General features: G+C 45.1%; 1 protein-coding gene and 1 pseudogene across 3 annotated transcripts in view; both read left to right on the top strand.

The window, feature by feature from the left end:
- LOC103889645 (tropomyosin alpha-3 chain-like) lies at positions 1–15,583 on the top strand (annotated as a pseudogene).
- ZNF761 (zinc finger protein 761) overlaps positions 5,113–19,531 on the top strand; it is a 26,306-nt gene continuing 11,887 nt past the window's right edge. The window contains exon 1 of one of the 3 annotated variants that reach the window (XM_063719629.1): positions 5,113–5,177. The gene's annotated coding sequence lies outside the window, so the exon portion shown is untranslated. Of the gene's footprint in view, positions 5,178–18,153; positions 18,249–19,254; positions 19,365–19,531 lie in introns of those variants that run through there. The other 2 variants (XM_024238088.3, XM_063719628.1) reach the window with 2 other exon arrangements.

Genomic DNA, 19,531 nt, shown 5'->3' on the forward strand with positions numbered 1-19,531 from the left:
GGAAGCACGTGGTTGAGAAACATCAGAATCGTTCCCAGGGACCATGCTCCGGAGTCTCAGCAGGCTCCTGCAGGTGAGCCCCACTGGCCTCTCCTCTTCCAGACTTCCTCAGCTTTGGTCATGAAAAGCTGCATCCTCTTCTGTCCCCAGTTCCTCTCCGGGTGTCAGGATCTCTAAAACCCTCTCAGCCGCTGAGAAATCTGTCTATCTGTCTCACAGTGTGTTTATCCGTGCATCATGAAGGACCCTCATACGGCTGACGTGCCTTGGCTAATGCGAGTAACACTGCAGCAAGTGTGGGAGTGCAGATAGCTCTTGGAAATACCCACTTCCTTCAGATGCATACTCAGAGGTAGGATTGCTGGATTGTTTGGTCATTTTGATTTTTAAAATTAAAAAGAATTTTAATTCTCATATTGTTTTGAGTAAAATTAAATTATAACTTGTAAGGCAACTCCATGTTTTTTATAATTTTTTAAAAAGATAATTGCTCTGCCAATTGACTGTCCCAACAACAGTGTACAGGGGTATTTTTTTTTTCCTCCACATCCTCACCACTTGTTACCTTTTGTCTTTTTAATAATAGCAATCCTAAGACATGTGAAGTGATACCTCACTGTGATTTTGATTCGCATTTTCCAGATGATTAGTCTATTCAGGCCCTTTACTTTTTGTTTTGTTTTGTTTTGTTTTTTGAGTTGGATTCTCCCTCTGTTGCCCAGGCCGGAGTACAATGCCACAATTTCAGCTCCCTGCAACCTCCGCCTCCTGGGGAGGCATGATTAGCCCCCACACCTGGCTAATTTTTGTATTTTAGTAGAGATGAGGTTTCACCATGTTGGCCAGGCTGGTCTTGACCTCCTGATCTCAGGTGATCCACTTTGCTCGGCCTCCCAAATTGTTGGGATTACAGGCGTGAGCCACCACACCCAGCCCCTTTGCTCTTTTTTAATAGGGTTATTACTATTACAATATTTGCTTTTGAGTTGTGGGTGTTCCTTACATATTTTGGATATAAACTCCTTATCACAGGTATGGTATATATGGTTTGAAATATTTTCTCCCATTATCATGTCCCAATATCACTAAGTTACATTTCACAGCTCCCTCTTGAACACCTGAAAAAATTTCCTATTTCCATGTGTCTGTATCCAGGTTATTGTCACTTTTACCTGAAGACACATTTATATATGCTGATATTCCCCAATAACTAATATATTTTTACTCTTTTTTTTTTTTTTTGAGATGGAGTCCTGCCCTGTCACCTAGGCTAGAGTGCAGTGGCATGATCTCAGCTCACTGCAACCTCTGCCTCCCAGGTTCAAGTGATTCTCCTGCCTCAGCCTCCCAGGTAGCTGGGATTACATGCACATGCCACCACCACTGGCTAATTTTTTTTGTATTTTTATTACAGATGTGGTTTCACCATATGGGTCAGGCTGGTCTTGAACTCCTGACCTCATATGATCCACCTGCCTTGGTCTCCCAAAGTGCTGGGATTATAGGCATGAGCCGCTGCACCTGGCCCTAACTAATATATTTTAAATTGCTTTTTGTTCTTGACACATGGACTAAAACCACATCACCAGGTCTTCAATGACGTCCAATGTCCGCCATCTTATTTCCACTCCAGCTCTGCCCCAGGCATAGTTGCTTTTCTTTTTATTGAAGCCTTCTCCTTGCCAAGTTAATTAAAGAGAATGTTTTATTCATCAAATTAGAAATTACATCCTCAGAGAAGCTTTCCAGTATTTGTAGTTCTTACAGGCCACATTTATTACAAGTTTATAGACTCCAAACTTCTCCTTTGAACAGGTAATAAAAAGGACCCAGGCTTATTGTAAAATAATTCATTTAGTGCCTGCCATTCTGGTTACACTAGAAATTTAATTCTCCTGCTCAGCGTTCTGTTATGTGACTGTTCAATGCATTACTTAAAACTGCAAGACTGAATAGAGAGATCAGCTTCTGACACTGATGAATGCAAACCACAAGAAACCAAGTCTCCTCTGCAAAATGATGAAAACACTAGCAAAGCCACTAAAATCAATCATTTTAGACTTCTGAAATTTACCAAAGCCAACAGAACAAAGTGAAAATTATCTATCCCACAGAAAGTACCAAACTTCAGTAAGACAGCAGCATTTGTGTTATTTTAATGTGGAGCCATTACCATCACCCTCCATCCTTCATTCAGTGTAGAGCACTGACCTCTTTAGAAGCTCCTTTTAAACCCCTCCTATCAGGCCAGCAGCGGTGGTTCAAGGCTGTAATCCCAGCACTTTGGGCGACAGAGTGGGACTCCATCTGAAAAAAAGAAAGAAAAAGAAAAGAAGCTGACTTTTCAAGACTGTGACTTATGGTCTCCCCTGGGAACCAACAATATCTGTGCTGAGACCAGATATTTGGGTGTAAGGGGCTCTGGTGTGGTGGGCATGCCTTCTGTAGCTCAGTGCTTCTGACAATGGGTCCAAAGGGAGCAACACTGGCATTAACAGGGAACTTGTTAAAGATGCCAATTTATAAACGCTACCTCAAACCTGCAGAATCAAACGTTATTACAGTGAGTTGTGGAGTGCCAGACGACTTATATTCACCTTAAAGCTTGAGAGTCAGTGCTTAGCTAAGAGGCTCCCAGCCCAGGCTTCCAGTTAGGATCAAATGGTCATATTCAATTACTACCGTCACCTGTGCCCTCCCCATAGTGTCTGTCTATTGGTCTTGGGGGAAACATCCATGCTGTTTCAATTAACTACCCTGCCCCCAGGTGATTCTAGGGTGAGGACAAGTCCAGCACGAGGGCTTCCATATGCATTTGTGAAGGTTGACGGCAGACTGTTCCAAATGAGAATAATGGTTTCCGTGATATTGATAAAAGCAATGCTATTGAATATGATGATGACTGATGAGAAGTTTTGCATAGCATTCACTGTAAAGAAGCCACTTATAGGCCGGGCACAGTGGCTCACACCTGTAATTCCAGCATTTTGGGAGGCTGAGGTGAGCAGATCACCTGAGGTCAAGAGTTCGAGACCAGCCTGGCTAACATGGTGAAACCCTGTCTCAACTAAAAATGCAAATATTAGCCGGCTGTGTTGGTGGATGCCTGTAATCCCAGCTACTTGGGAGGCTGAGGCAGGAGAACTGCTTGAATCTGAGAGGTGTAGGTTACAGTGAGCTGACATCATGCTTCTGCACTCCAGCCTGAGTGAGAGAGCAAGACTCCGTCCAAAAAAAAAAAAAGAGAGAGAGTTTTTCTGTAAATAATTAAAAAGACTAAGCAGCCCCAGAGATAAGACCTCCTGGGATCATTGTCCCTTTATATCAAGTGATAAAGTAACCTTCCTTGAAGTATATCAATCCATAACCAATCAACTTGCTGCACCCTATGAACTAACTGGTCTTGAATGGAAAATATGGTGATTCTTCTAAAGCTTCTCTGTCTTTCTGTGTGTGTGAAACCTAAGGGAACGCTGATCCCATTCATTTGGAGTTGATGTTTCCAGGTGGCTATCCTCATGCTTTGTGTTCAAATAAACTCTATACTTAATCATATATTCTAAATTTTATTATTTACTGCTGATATCAGTTTCTGTCGGATTGTAGGAGCCTCACCAGAGAGGGCACCTGTCGCCATGTTGTAAAACTCACACTTGTCAAAAAGACATGGGTTAGTGTTACTCCCCGTCCCTCAGAATGAAGCTAATTAGCTGACACAGATGGTCACCTCCATTACCAAGTAGAGCCAGGATGAACTGTGTGTGACCAAGGGTGTTGTCAAGTCCTCTTCTCTGAGGACTGATTGGCGTTTATCTTGAAAACATGTACTTAATGGGTTATATAGAACAGTAAAGTTTCTTTCTCTTTTTTCAACCTCTTAGCTGTTTGTCTGTATTTTGCATCACAATCTGGTCTAAGGCTTATTTATTAATGAAATGGTTTTAATTTCTTTCTCTACTATCGTCGTGGAGATGATTTCTCATTTGGAGGAAGACTTTTTGTTTGTTTTCAATTATATTTTCTCAACAATTAGACAGTGAAGTAAAAAGTATTTTTGGGGGGCCAGGCACAGTGGCTCACGCCTGTAATCCCAGCACTTTGGGAAGCCGAGGCAGGTGGATCACTTGAAGTCAGGAGTTTGAGACCAGCTGGCCAACATGGGGAACCCACCTACAAAAATACAAAAATTAGCCGGGCATGGTGGCACGCGCCTGTAGTGGCAGGTACTCCAGAGGCTGAGGCAGGGGAATTGCTTGAACCCAGGAGGCAGAGGCTGCAGTGAGCCCAGTTCCCGCCACTGCACTCCAGCCTGGATGACAGAGAAATACTCTGTCTCAAAACAAAAGAAAAGAAATAAGTAAATAAATAACAGAAAGTAATAGATCTCTTCTACGAATGTGCTGGGACAACTAACTGGATATTCTCATGGAAAAGAATAATGTTGTATCCCTATCTCACACAATCAAAATTTTATTTTAACGTCAAAAGAAAATGGAGGAAAAAAGAGAGACAGACGAGGAAGGGAGCCCTGGGGGAGGAGGTGTTACTTTGTCGCCCAGGCTGGCCTGGACCCCCAGGCTCAGCGATCCTCCCGCCGCTGCTTCCTGAGTAGCTGGGACCTCAGGCTCCCGCCCCCGTGCCCGAATCCCTGCTGTGTTTATCCAGCAGGTCGTCCCTGGCTGGCCTGAGCACTCCCTCCCGCACCCCAGGCGGAGGCCCTGGGGAAGTCTCTGCAGCTGAGCACAGGGTGGACTCTCCCTCCTGAGTGAATGGAGACTAGAAAGGGAGAGGATTTCTGTTCTGTTCTGTGGGCCGTCAGCATGAAATCGTACGTTCCGCCCAGACAGGGCCTTGCATTTGACATTCTAGTTTGCATCCCGTTCCAGACAATTCCAGGGCTTTTGAGTCACGCCTCAGCCTTCCTGGCCGGTCTCGCCTTCACAACCCGGAAACAGACGTGCTAGGAGAGAGGCTGAGAGGAGCACAGGTCACGCCCCGGCCCCGCCCTCTGCCAGCTCTAAAGGGCAAGGTCGCTCCGCCTCGCGCCCCGCCCCTATCTCGTCCAGGCCCCGCCCACCTCCTTACGGGTCCCGCCCAGGCCTGGCTTCTGTCCTGCGCGCGCAGTTTCGCGCAGACCAGGAAGCGGACAGCGTGGAGCGATGGTGCCACCGCGGCGCGTGAGTTTCGCCCTGTCTTGTATTAAGTCTGCTCTTCCCAGGTTCCTGGCGCTTCTGTACCTGGGACTTGGGATCCCCACAAACCTGGAAATTCTCAGCCATCTTCCTTCACCCAGAGCAAATTGAGACGACCCCGTGAGAGGCCGTGGGTCGCTTCCTTTTGTGTTTAAGGTCGCCCTGAGGCTGAACCCGTCCCGGGTGTTTCTGCTATAGGGCAATGTATACACTTTCTAACCTGTAGTTTTCCTGCTCTAAACCTTTTTCTGACTCCTCCCGCCCCGCGCTTTTTAAAGTCCTCACTCGAGAGGTGGATTCTCGCCTTTGTTGGCCCCTGGAGCGCAGCGCCACTGCCCCAGTCCCGGAAAGGCCGCGTCCTCTGCCTGGTACTGGGATCCTGCAGACCCCACCCTTGCCTTAAGGTGCTGTCGCCCCTTCACCTCCCTCCTTGTGCCGGGCCCTGCTGCTCCACAAGTTTTGCCCCCACAGTCACCGCTTCCCCTGAGCCCGTGTTGGGGAGGTGCCTGGGGCCTCTCCTGTGACATGGGGTGTTCTTGCCTGCCCAGCTCCAGCCCCTGGAAAATGCGCTCCCCCGGGATGCAGGTGTCTTACTCCAAACCTTCCTGTGACTGTTTGGGCCAAAGGGATCAGGAGATGGACAGAGAGCAGTAGAAAACCTGAGACAGAAAAGAAGAATGAGAAAGACCCATAACAGATGACAAAGTAGAGGATGGGTGAGGGATTTGCCAAGAGAGAGCAAAAGTGAAAAGAAAACGATAAGAAAGCAGGAGGAGAAAAACAACTAGAGAAATGTAGAGAAAAACTGGATGTACAGAGAGGTGAAGGACAGCAAGGTAGGGAGAGGGCCAGCAAAGAGGGAGGCTCATCTGGGTGAGGGAGAGGAGGAGGCATTTGGAGCCAGGGCAGACAGAGCAGAGTGATGCTGGTGGCAAGGAGAACAGAGGGAGAACCACAGCAGGGAGGACACCTGGGGATCTGGGGTGCTAGAGCGTGGGGCCAGGGGGGTATAACAGGGAAGAGAGAATTTAACAGGGAGAGCTGAGGAGGTGCAGAGATGGTGTTCCGGGAAACTGAGGACTAGACAGACTGATATGGGGGAGACAGAAGGATGTTTATTTAAGATACACACCGGCTAAGTGGATTTACATCTAAAAAGCTGAGCATTTCAACAAAGACGGAGTGGGGTTTTTTGCTTTCAGAAGCAGAATCAAAGCAGTTAATCATATAATGATAGGTCACATAATCTATAGCATAGCATAACTTGTGTCCTTCCATAGCTGGTGGCCTCGTAGCTGAGTTGAAAGAAAAACAAGAACAGCTAAATACACACATTTGTCCTTTTTTTTTTTTTTATTCTTCACTCTTGTTCTGGGAAGGTGGGGGGCTGTCTGGAGCCCATTTCTTTGGCTTCGACTTCGCAAACAGCGTTATCTTATAGCTGTTCTCTAAGTGAGCTTGCTAGGCAGAGGAAGACTTGTTCTTCTTTCCTTTTTAACCCTTGCCTTGCCCATTACTTTTCTTGGAGTGAATGAATGCATATTTGTTTTTTAATTTTCTGCCTCAGTTTCCTCCCTTAGATGCCTTTTATAAACAAGATTTTACTAGAAAGCATCACTATTACTGGATTCTTCATGAAAGAGCAGGTTTTCTTCTTTAGGCACAGGCTGATATTTATACAGAGCTATTAGCTGAGTGCTAGTCTGCCTGGTCACAATTGCTTCTATAGTTGATTGAACGTTCTTAACAAGGAAAGGTAAGAGGCAAGGGAGTATTAAACCAATTCTTAGTATGGCTAGAACTATTCCTACTAAGGTTTTGAATCTACTGAAGGAGGAAAACCAGCCTCTAAAGACGGACTCAGGAGTCTATTTTGTCTAAGTCTGGACTGGAACATGGGCTAATTTTTTCATTCTTACAGTTATTTCTTTAATAGCCTTCCTATTGTCATCAATTTCTAGGCAGCAATTAGTTAGATTACACTTTCTACATACGCCTGCTTCCTGGGCTAGGAGGTGTCTAAAGCTAATCTATTTTGGTAGATGGCATTTCTCGTTTTTGTGGCTTGCTGGGCCAGTAAGTCTAATGCATTTGCTGTTTCATTAGTGATGATTTCAAGTACTGCCTGCAAGTTGATGATGCGGTTAAGTGTGTAAATTGGGGTGCGGTACCTTCATGACTTATCTTGTGCCCAGGTAGCTGGCCTAGAGTACCGAATTAGTCTTTCAGGGGGCCAATCTGTGTCTTTCTAATCTTCTATTTTTATGTATTTCCTTATGTCTATATCTCTTTTGTTTTTTTCTTTAATTTTATTGTAGACAGGGTACCTTCAAGTTTCTCCCTGTTGCAGTGGGAGTAAGAAGAAACATGGTCTAATTGTTTCAAGTACACTAGCCCTTGTCTGCTTTCCTGGCAACTGTCGGTAGGCCTGTGGCACACAGATCTAATAGAGACCAGAGGGTACTTGCCAGGTATTTGGAGCTTCAAGCTGATACTAGGTGTGGTTTAGAGAAGAGAAACAGGAGAATGGATTTGGATGAGGTGATCTGGAGTCATCTTTGCCTTGCCACAAAGTTTTCTTTAGTGTTTTATTATAATATTGCTGTCTTAACCAAGTTAATTCTTCTAGTGAGTCTGTAAAAGCTGTTCCTTAGCGAGCAACCCAGTATCTCCTGATAATAGAAGTTTTTAAGAGCTAGGCACTTGAACTTGTGGGCATCAATTTGGGGGAAGAGTCAGTTAGAGTTAAATTATCTTGTGGCATTAACTCTTTTGCTTCTTATGGCCATTGGTCTCCTATGTTAGTCCTTCTACAAACAACATGAGGAAATGCTTAAGCTGCTAGCAATCAATGTTTTCAGCTAACCGAGCAAACAGGTTTTTAGCTAAAGGATGATGCTCTGGTAACTTCTAATCTACATGCTTATGGAATGATTTAAAGACTCGGAATTGTTGCTGGTCCGAGTTCCTTTTTTGATAACATATAGGTAGGTTGCTGGGTAGGTGTGTGTGGAGACATGTATGGGGTAACCTGCACTCCACATGGGTAAGTCTGGCTTTAGAATTGTGGAATTTATGGGATTACAAGTTGGACAAGCATCAAAATACAGAGAAATAGGCCATCAGTAAAAGGGGGGGACCTTGGTTTGGTTTAAGAGGAGACTTTCTTTTGGCCTTGCACAAATTTAAACTATTCACCAGGTGAAATCTTGTGGTTATAACATACATAAGGTCACATATTTCCTGGTCACAAATTGAGTAACTGAGTAGGTGGTCTGGTTATAAATACAAGTCCTTTTTTTTTTCTTTTTGAGATGGAATTTCGCTCTTGTTGCCCAGTCTGGAGTGCAATGGCATGATCACGGCCCACCACAACCTCTACCTCCTGGGTTCAACTGATTCTCCTGCCTCAGCCTCCTGAAAGGCTATGATTACAGGCATGCACCACCATGCCTGTTCAATTTTGTATTTTTATTCAATATGGGGTTCTCCATGTTGGTGAGGCTGGTCTCGAACTCCCGACCTCAGATGATCCAACCATCGTGACCTCCAAAAGGGCTGGAATTACAGGCATGAGTGACTGTGCCTGGCCTTTATAAGTACAAGTTCTTAAGCGAGTCCTTGTACACTCATAAGTATGGTGCAATAGAGTCTTAGTTATCCTGTTCCCTGACCAGGTAGTACGTGTACAGTGGGGACGCGTTTCTATAGGTGCTTCTTCTATCATGGTGAAGGGGGGTAACAACAGCAAAACAATGTACAGCATATTCATATCCAGCAAGGACAGAAGAGGGCCTTGCCTGGTGGAGGAGGTTGAGCACAACAACAGAACAATAATAAAACAGTTAGTATTACAAGGAAAACTACCAGTCTTAAGATTTCTAACCACATTTACTTGCTTAACTAGTCCTCAAGCTTCAGCCATGCATAGACTAGTCAGCTTCCGGTGTGTGACTAGAGCAGGGCTTGTCGTCCCCTCCAGCTTCAGCTGTGCATAGACTGGTCACCCTCCAGAGTGACCAGCGCAGGGCTGTCGTCCTCAGCAGCAGCTCGGTGTCATCTCAGGATCAGCTGAGTTGGATGATCTGAGTCTTGCTGGCTGGTCCACTTGTCCCGAACTGCTGGTTTCAGCTGACTGTGGTGGATCTAAGGCACAATTCCTGCAAGGTTAACAGCAGTGGGAGTAGACAAGATTACAGTATAAGGCCCATCCTATATGGGTCCTAGAGAAGTTGGATTCTATTTTTAACCTAAACAGAGTCTCCAGGTTTAAAGGGGTGTACTTGATCTGTCAGACTTATAGGCATTCTTTCTTGTATTCAGTTATGGACTTCTTGCATGGCTATTCTTAAAGCCTGCATTTGCTTTTTAAGTTAATTCCTCTAGTTCTTGGAGATCACTTTTAATTTGACTTATGATTAGGGCAGGCCGACTGAACAAACTCTAATAAAGTGAATACCTGGTTTGTTTGGTGGGGGTGCACCTGACTTGGAGGAGGATCATACGAAAGATCTGATTTTATCTCAGAGGAGTTTCTTGGCAGTATTTCTTCAGTAGCTGCTTGAGTGTCCAGTTCATGCGTTTTACTTTCCTTGAACTTTGTGGCTGATAGTCTGTGTGTAACTTCTACTTTATTTTTAGCAGTCTTGTAAAATCTTACACTATTTCAGCTACAGATGCCGGCCTGTTATCTGACTCTAAAGGTAGAGCCAGTCCAAACCTGGGGATAATGTCTTTTATCAGTACTTTAGTCACTTCTTGCACTTTTCCCCTGGTGGGGAAAGCCTTAATTTATCTTGAAAAGGTGCAAATAAGCACTAGCATATACCCATAGCCTCTGGCATGGGGCAGTTCAGTAAAGTTTATAAGCAAGTTTTCACAAGGCAGGGCTCCTACTTCTTGAATTCTTGGGGCTGAGTGGGCCCCTGTCATGGGTTATTCTGAGCACAGGTTAATCATTGTTCACAAACATCTTGAGTGACAGCAGAGAGCCATGGCACATAGAAATGGCACTTTTGTGACCCAGCGCAGTGGCTCATGCCTGTAATCCCAGCACTTTGAGAGGCCAAAGCAGGCAGATTATGAGGTCCAGATTTCAAGACCAGTCTGACCAACATGGTGACAACCCATCTCTACTAAAAATACAAAAAAAATAGCCAGTCGTGTTGGTGGGCACCTGTAATCCCAGCTACTAGGGAGGCTGAGGCAGAAGAAATGCTTGAACCCAGGAAGCAGAGGTTGCAGTGAGCCGAGATCACACCACTGCACTCCAACCTGGGTGACAGAGCAAGACTCCATCTCAAAAAAAAAAAAAAAGAAAAGAAAAAATGGCACTACATAACGTTTCTAATGCTGTTTTTCTTATATGAGTTTCTTGATGGATTTGCTTCACAAACTTAGGAGCTAACATCTTTGGAATGGCTAGTCTCCTATACAAGAACTTCTTTTACTTTCTTTTAATATATTTTACCTCTTCTTGGCACACCAGGCTCTTTGATTTGGAGTATAACTTGGGTCCTCTTGGAGAGGAGGTTCTGGGAGGAGAAGCATAGCTAAGGCTTCCTCTTTAAAATGCAGCGTGATCATTGCTGCCTGCTTTGCCTCCCTGTCTGCCCTTCTGTTTCCTTTGGCTTCTGGCATCCTTGCCTTTTGGTGGCCTCTGCAGTGCATTATAGCTACTTTTTCTGGAACCTATACAGCCTCTAAGTGCTGTAGAATCTCTTCTTTGTACTTTATTTCTTGCCTCTAGCTGTTAAAAATCCTCTCTCTTTATATATAGTTCCATATACATGCAATGTAGTAAAAGCATACCTAGAATTAGTGTAAATATTCACTTTTTTCTCTTTGCTAGCAACAGTGCTCTTGTCAGGGCTATTAATTCTGCCTTTTGAGCTGATGTTCCGGTAGGCAGAGGCTGAGCCTCTACTACTGAGTCTAATGTTACCACTGCATACCTGGCATGTCGAACCACTTCTAGCACAGAACTACTTCCACCTGTGAAGTACTTGACATCTGGGTCTCTGAGGGCTCCCTCTGTAAGATCTTTCTCACTGGGGAATACTTCATCTACTGTTTCGACACAGTTGTGGAGAGGAGCTCCCTGTTCGACTGAGAGCAGAATAGCCGGGTTAGGGTGTTTGTTGTTCTAAAGTTGTCTAAGGGTTTTCACATAGAAGCCCTTGGTACCGAGTCATCCTCAGGTTTGATAACTAATGGTGCCTTCTTTGATCCATCAAAATTACGACCGAACGTGGCACCCGGACGGTTAGTTGCTGTCCTACAGTTAATTTGCTGGCTTCTTGTGTTAACAAGACGGTGGCGGCTGATGCCTTAAGGCAAAGAGGCCATCTTAACACCACGGAGTCTAGTTGTTTGGATAAATATGCCACTGGGTGATGCCATGGTCCTATAAGTTGTGTCAGAGCCCCTATAGTCATTCTTTTTTGTTCATGAACATATAGAAAGAAAGACTTAGTTATGTCTCATAGTCTTAAGGCTGGGGCCTGGGTTAAATCTTCCTTGATCTGTTTGAAGGCTATTTCTTGGTTAGTTTTTCAAAAGAGGGGCTCCTTTTCTCCTCCTTTTGTGGTGTCATATAATGGCTTAGCCATCAGTGAAAAACTTGGAATCCAGATGTGGCAGAATGTCGCTGCCTCTAAAAATTCCTATTTGTCATCGGGTAGTCGGGGTTGGAAGTGCACAAATGGCTTGCTTCCTCTCATAGCCAAACCAGCATTCCTCGTGGCTCACTATGACACCTAGATGTGTAATCTCTTCATGGAACATTTGGGCTTTCTTTTTTGATATTTTGTAACTTGCTTTCTGTAGGAGATGGAGGAGATCCTGGGTTCCCCGATAACACTCCTCTCAGGTTGGAGTGGGCAAAAGAAGCTCGTCTATGTACTGCAACAAGGCACAGTTGTTACTTGGCAGGGTATAGGCCATGAGGTCTGAGGCCAATGTTTCTCTAAAGATTGTGGGAGAGAATTGGGCATGGTGGTTCGTGCCTCTAATCCCAACATTTGGGCGGCCACATGGCTGGATCATGAGGTCAGGAGTCCAAGACCAGACTGGCCAAGATGGTGAAACCCTGTCTCTACTAAAAATAAAAAAATTAGCCAGGCATGGTGGCAGGCACCTGTAATCCCAGCTACTCAGGAGGCAAAGGCAGGCGAATTGCTTGAACTGAGGGGGCAGAGGTTGCAGTGAGCTAAGATCGCGCCACTGCACTCTAGCCTGGGCGACAGAACAAGACTCTGACTCAAAAAAAAAAAAAAGATGTAGTAGTTTTTAAACCTTTGTGGGAATCTGGTCCAGGAGAGCTGTGATGCTTCTTTCTCTTATGAAATGGAAAGATAGGCTGACTAACTGATGCCAGACAGATAACAAAAGAAAGCATCCTTTAGGTCTAAGACTGTAAGCTAGCACTTGCTGGAATAAGAGCTATCAAAGTATATGGGTTGGGTACCACTGGATGGACAGTTACTGTGGCCTGGTTTATAGCATGCAAATATTGCACTGGCCTGTATTCATATGAACCGGGCCCTGGCAATGGCTTCTGAACTGGCAAAAGCAGAGTGTTCTAAGGCGACTGGCATTGGACTAAAATCTTATGTTTATAGAGCCGTTCTAAATGCTTGCAGATGCCCTGTACGGACTTTTGGGGAACTGGGTACTGATGAACCCAAACAGGAGTTGCTTCTGGTTTTAATTCTGCTACTACTGGTGCATGATTTACAGCTAACCCAGGTGGGTTGTCCTCAGCCTGTACTCCAGGAATTTCTTTAGCTAACTGAAATAATGATTTTTGTTCTTCTTGCATATGAGGTTGCACTGGTACCTGAAAAAGGGGCTTGGTGCTGTGGCTCACTCCTGTAATCCCACCATTTTCAGAGACTGGGGCAAGGGCATTGCTTGAGTACAGGAGTTTGAGACCAGCCTGGGCAACATAGTGAGAGCCCCCGTCTTGGCCAAAAATAAATAAATAAAATGAACCAGGCCTGATGGTGCACACCTGTGCGCCCAATTATTCTGGAGGCTGAGGCAGGAGGATCACTTGAGCCCAGGAAGTCCAGGCTGCTGTCAGCCAAGATCATGCCACTGTACTCCAGCCTGGTCAACAGAGCGAGACCCTGTCTCAAAAGAATAAAAGGGGCGGGGACTTTGTGTTCAGATGACTGGGTGAATTCACTGGATATGATTAGTTGTGACATGGTGACTTCTGTGTATATAATCTAATAACTTAAAATTTCTTTAAATTATACAGATGAGATTGAGAATTTAAAAATTCCTATCTATAAGACATGTACATTCTATAAATCTTGGCATAGAGGTCAGCTTCCACTTGGAATCCCTATTCAGCCAGATGGCAGTGACTTACTCAGTTGTGAATTACTCTATTCCCTTTTCACAGGGTGGGGTAGGAAGTGGCGCAGTGAAGTGGGAAAAAAATCAATTTCTCTTATTACATAATACTTTTAATTAAATTAATTAATAATTAATATTTTGAGACAGGGCCTGGCTCTATCGCCCAGGATGGAGTGCAGCGTGATCTCTTATAACCATAGCCTCGACCTCCTGGGCTCAAGCGATCCTCCTACCTCAGCTTCCTGAGTAGCTGGGACCACAAGCATGAGCCACCAAGTCAGGCAAGTTTTGTACATTTTTTGTAGAAACGTGTTTCACTACATTTCCCAGGCTGGTCTCAACATCCTGAGCTCAAAGGATCTTCCTGCCTTGGCCTCCCAAAATACTGGGATTACAAGGATAAGCCAGCACACCTGGTCTATATAGTACTTTTTAAAAGGGACATCAAAACATGGTGGCTCCTGCCAGTAACCCCAGCACTTTGGGAGACAGAGGCGAGTGGGTCACCTAAGGTGAGGAGTTCAAGAGCAGCCTGGCCAACATGGTGAAACCTGGTCTCTGCTAAAAATACAAAAGTTAGCCAGGCATGGTGTTGTGCACCTGTAGTCACAGCTACTGGGGAGGCTGAGGCATGAGAATCACTTAAACCTGGGAGGTAGTGGTTGCAGTGAGCAAAAATCCTGCCACTGCACTGCAGCCTGGGTGGCAGAGCAAGTCTCCATCTCACAAAAACAAGCAAACAAAAAATAAAATAAAAAACAAAAGGGACATCAAAAGTGCTTTTGTTTTCATGTGTAATAGATTTACTTTATTTTATTTCTGTTTCTTCTTCAATTCTTTCTTTCTTTCTTTCTTTCTTTCTTTCTTTCTTTCTTTCTTTATTTTTGCAGTGTGAGACAAATGTTAGTTTTTTGTTTTTTTGTTTTTTTTTTTTTTTGGCAGAATCTCACGCAATCACCAAGGCTGGAGTGTAGGGCATGATCTTGGTTCACTGCAACCTCCGCCTCCTGGTTTCAAGTGATTCTTTTGCCTCGACCTCCTGAGTATGTGGGACTACAGGCCCGCACCACCACACCCAGCTAATTTTTGTACTTTTAGCAGAAATGGGGTTTCACCATGTTGGCCAGGCCTGCCTTGAACTCCTGACCTCAGGTGATCCACCCGCCTTGGCCTCCCCAAAGTGCTGGGATTACAGGCATGAATGACCATGCCCAGCTGAGATAAATCTTAGTTTTCAAAATTTCTTTTTTAATTCATAATCACAGAGAGGAGGCTGCAATGCCGAGTAGAGGAAGGAGGAACCGGAGTGTGAGCAGTAGCTGGGTGGGCACCATGGCTGGGATCACCACCATCGAGGCAGTGAAGCACAAGATCCAGGTTCTGCAGCAACAGGCAGATGATGCAGAGGAGTGAGCTTAGTGCCTCCAGTGAGAAGCTGAGGGAGAAAGCTGGGCCCGGGGACAGGCTGAGTCTGAAGTGGCCTCCGTGAACGGTAGGATCCAGCTGGTTGAAGAGGAGCTGGACTGTGCACCGGAGCACCTGGCCACTGCCCTGCAAAAGCTGGAAGAAGCAGGAAAAACTGCTGATGAGAGTGAGAGAGATATAAAGGTTATTGAAATCTGGGCCTTAAAAGATGAAGAAGATGGAACTCCAGGAAATCCAACTCAAAGAAGCTAAGCACATTGCAGAAGAGGTAGATAAGAAGTATGAAGAGGTGGCTCGTAAGTTGGTGATCATTGAAGGAGACATGGAATGCACAGAGGAATGAGCTGAGCTGGCAGAGTCCCATTGTTGAGAGATGGATGAGCAGATCAGACTGATGGACCAGAACCTCAAGTGTCTGAGTGCAGTTGAAGAAAAGTACTCTCAAAAAGAAGACAAATGTGAGGAAGAGATAAAGATTCTTACTGATAATCTCAAGGAGGCAGAGACTCATGCTGAGTTTGCTGAGAGATCGGTAGCCAAGCTGGAAAAGACAATTGATGACTTACTTGGAAGATCCACTGAAATGCACCAAAGAGTAACACCTCTGTACACAAAGAATGCTGGACCAGACTCTGCTTGACCTGAATGAGATGTAGAATGCCCCAGTCCCACCCTGATTCTGCTCCTCCCTCTGACCCTGACTCCACCTGAGGCCAGCCTGCCCAAAGCTGACCTTTACCTCAGGGCTGATCTCTAACTGGAAGGCTGCTTTCTCTTTTCACCACCCCTTCCTTCCCTGCCTCTTTTTCACCAAACTGCCTCTGCCTCTTCCTGGAGATTCCAGCTGGGCTAGAGGCTGAGAACCTTTGGAAACAACATTTAAGGGAATGTAAGCCCAATGCATAATGTCTTTAAAAAGCATGTTGTGATGTAAAAAAAAAATACATAATCACTTCTGAAAGATGCCTTTGTCACATCCTATAATCAGCTCACATCATTTTTTTCTGTACAAGTATATTTTCCAGTTATTTTCCTGTTGACCCCAGAATTTGTTAGATTTTTTTAAAAAACAACTTCAAAGTAGTTTCTGTTTTAAACTAGTTGTGTCCAGTTCAGATCAAGGTCTGCATGCTTTCTAGTCTTTATTATTTATTGGAAAACTTTGGTACCTAATACAGAAGTTTGATTGTTTCAGTGTGTACTTGGTAAAGAATCAATGACCTTTTCCCTTAACATCAAAATGTAGTTTAACCGGTTAATGTATTTTTCAATTTTCTTTCCTTATGTCATCTGTGAACATCTTGAGCTGTGAGCTATTAAGTGCATGCTTCCCTCAGGGCCCCCTGGTCCATTCTGGACTGATGTTGAAAGATAGGATGGATTGGCATGGAACTGTTGGGGTGACCAGACCCAACACCAGGCTGTGGGGGCTATGAAGTCCAGTGGAGTCAAAGGAATGAGAAAAGACAAGAATGCATAAGGTGGGTCCAGGGGGCCAACGCTAGTACGGAGGCTGCAACAGACCTGAGCTCTGGAAGCCCACACTATTAGTGATCAAACAAAGAAGCAGGTGGTGAGGATGTGGGGTTTGAAAGGAAGCAGTGCATCAAGCACATGATCTATAGGTGTGTCGGGTTAGCATTTATATGGAACATGTTCTGCTACTTGAGATCATGGGGAACATATTCTTCTAGTTTAAGATACAATCATTTTATGAGTCTGGGAGTGCTAGAACAAGGAACTATCAAGTCCAGGCACATTCCAGAGGCCACAAGGGGTTTTATGCCCTGAACCCTGGATTCCATCTGAGCCGTGAGGGGTTTGTGGGGGGGGAAGAAAGAGAGATCAGTTACTGTGCCTATGTAGAAAGAAGAAGACATAGGAAACTCCATTTTGTTCTGTACTAAGAAAAATTCTTCTGTCTTGAGATGCTGTTAATCTGTAACCCTAGCCCCAACCCTGTGCTCAGAGAAACATGTGCTGTGTTGGCTCAAGGTTTAATGGATTTAGGGCTGTGCAGGATGTGCGTTGTTAAAAATGTGTTTGCAGGCAGTATGCTTGGTAAAAGTCATCGCCATTCTCCAGTCTCAAATACCCAGGAACACAATGCACTGCAGAAGGCCACAGGGACCTCTGCCCAAGAAAGCCTGGGTATTGTCCAAGGTTTCTGCCTGCTGAGACAGCCTGAGATATGGCCTCATGGAAAGGGAAAGACCTGACTGTCCCCCTGCCTGACACCCATAAAGGGTCTGTGCTGAGAAGGATTAGTGAAAGAGATAGCCCTCTTTGCAGCTGAGATAAGAGGAAGGCATCTGTCTCCTGCTCATCCTGGGAATGGAATGTCTCGCTGTAAAACCTGATTGTACATTCTATTTACTGAGATAGGAGAAAACTGCCTTATGGCTGGAGGTGAGACATGCTGGTGGCAATACTGCTCTTTACTGCACTGAGATGTTTGTGTAAAGTCAAACATAAATCTGGCCTACGTACACATCAAGGCACAGCACCTTTCCTTAAAATTATTTATGACACAGAGACCTTTGCTCACATGTTTTCCTGCTGACCCTCTCCCCATCATTACCCTATAGTCCTGCCACATCCCCCTCACTGAGATAGTAGAGATAGTGATCAATAAATACTGAGAGAACTCAGAGACCAGTGCGCCAGTGTGGGTCCTCCGTATGCTGAGCACCGGTCCTCTGGGCCTACTGTTCTTTCTCTATACATTGTCTGTGTCTTATTTCTTTTCTCAGTCTCTCATCCCACCTGATGAGAAATACCCACCGCTGTGGAGGGGCTGGCCTCCTTCAGGGTTTTATGCCTTGGGCTTAGATTGTAATTCGGCAGGGCAGCCTTCCACCCTTTGGCACAGAGCTTGGTGTTCCAAAGGCCACAAGGGGTTTTAGGCCCTGGACCCCGGCATGTTCCAAGACTCTTTTTATATTATGTCAGTCTAGCAGGCCCTGCCTCAGCTTTTCCCCAACATGGAACACTATTCTAAAAGCACCCATGTATTCTTTTTTTTCTTTTTTTTTTTTTTTTCAGATGGAGTTTCGCTCTTGTTGCTCTTGCTGGAGTGCAATGGTGTGATCTCGGCTCACTGCAACCTCTGCCTCCTGGGTTCAAGCGATTCTCCTGCCTCAGCCTCTCGAGTAGCTGGGATTATAGGCATGATCCATTGCGCCTGGCCACCCATGTATTCCTGATTGAAAAAATTTGCTTATGTGTTAGTTCTACAGCTCACCTTCTTTCACAGTTTTCAAGGTCAATAGCTGTGTGTTCACACTTCTGTTTTATAAATGTTACTGTGATTTTCTTCTAAGGAAAAATTAAATGTTAGGGATCCGTGGCATCAGAACCTTGCAAAAGAAGTTTCTTTAGCCCAAGCATGTGAAAGAGGCTTTTCTAATTTTCAAGGATGGGGTGATAAAGACCAGCCCTTCCCATTAGCCCTTCCAGATCCCCATGTAAGAATTCAGGCACACCTTCTCACTCATCTCAGACCTTCTCAGGGTAACTTGGTGAAAATTTCCTTGCTCTGAGCCCAGTGAGCCTCCCTGCAACTTGGAGATGAGGGGCTTGACCAGAAAAGCTCAACCCGAGTGACCCAGTCCCCTGAAATGATTGGCAAAATAGAGTGCATGTCTGGGTGTGGCTTTTCTTCTGGCAGAGGGGAGTGCCCAGTTGTAATTAGAATTTTAAATGGGATGCAGTACCCCAAAAATAAAAAAAAATTTTTTTTTTAAATGTGAAAGAATGGAAGAAATAGATGTGTAGACTCAGATACAGAGACCATCTTCAGGGCATTTCTCTGTATTAGGACATCACAGGGAAATCTAAAGCAAGTCATGTCAGTCCCTGGCAGGGAACCCTCCACCGGCTTCCCGTGTTCCCCAGGACAAAAGCCCCACTCCTCACTGTGGTTCCACAGCCCTGTGTCCAGGGCCCCTGCCAGTGTCCAGCCGCCTCCTGGGAGCTTGCCCTCATCTCCTGACTCCCTCTGCCCCAGTCACATTTGCTTTTCTCTTTCCCCAAATATCAAAACCCTTCCTGTCTCAGGTTGCTGTCCCTGCTCTTACTCTATGTCCCTAAATGATCACGGCACTGTCCCTTTCTCCTCCTTCAGGTCTAGGCTCAGAGCTGTCTCCCATGCCCTCCCACCCCCATCTGAAGTTCCCTCTGCCCGTCAGTCTCTATCACGTTACTCAGGTTTTACTATCTCTGCATCAATCACATCAGAAATTTTTTTTTTTTTTTTTTTGGAGACAGAGTATTGCCCAGGCTGTGAGTGCAGTCTCATGATCTTGGCTCACTGCAACGTCTGTTTCCTGGGTTCAAGTGATTCTTATGCCTCGGCATCCCATGTAGCTGAGATTACAGGTATGTGCTACCACACCTGGCTAATTATTGTATTTTTATTTTTATATTTTTTTATTTTTGAGTCTCATACTGTCACCCCAGACTGAAATGCAGTGGCATGATCTTGGCTCAGTGCAACTGCCACCACCTGGGTTCAAGCGATTCTCCTGCCTCCACTTCCTGAGTAG

This window comes from Pongo abelii, chromosome 20 (genome assembly GCF_028885655.2).
Source record: "Pongo abelii isolate AG06213 chromosome 20, NHGRI_mPonAbe1-v2.0_pri, whole genome shotgun sequence".
In the NCBI taxonomy this organism is placed as follows: Eukaryota; Metazoa; Chordata; class Mammalia; order Primates; family Hominidae; genus Pongo; species Pongo abelii.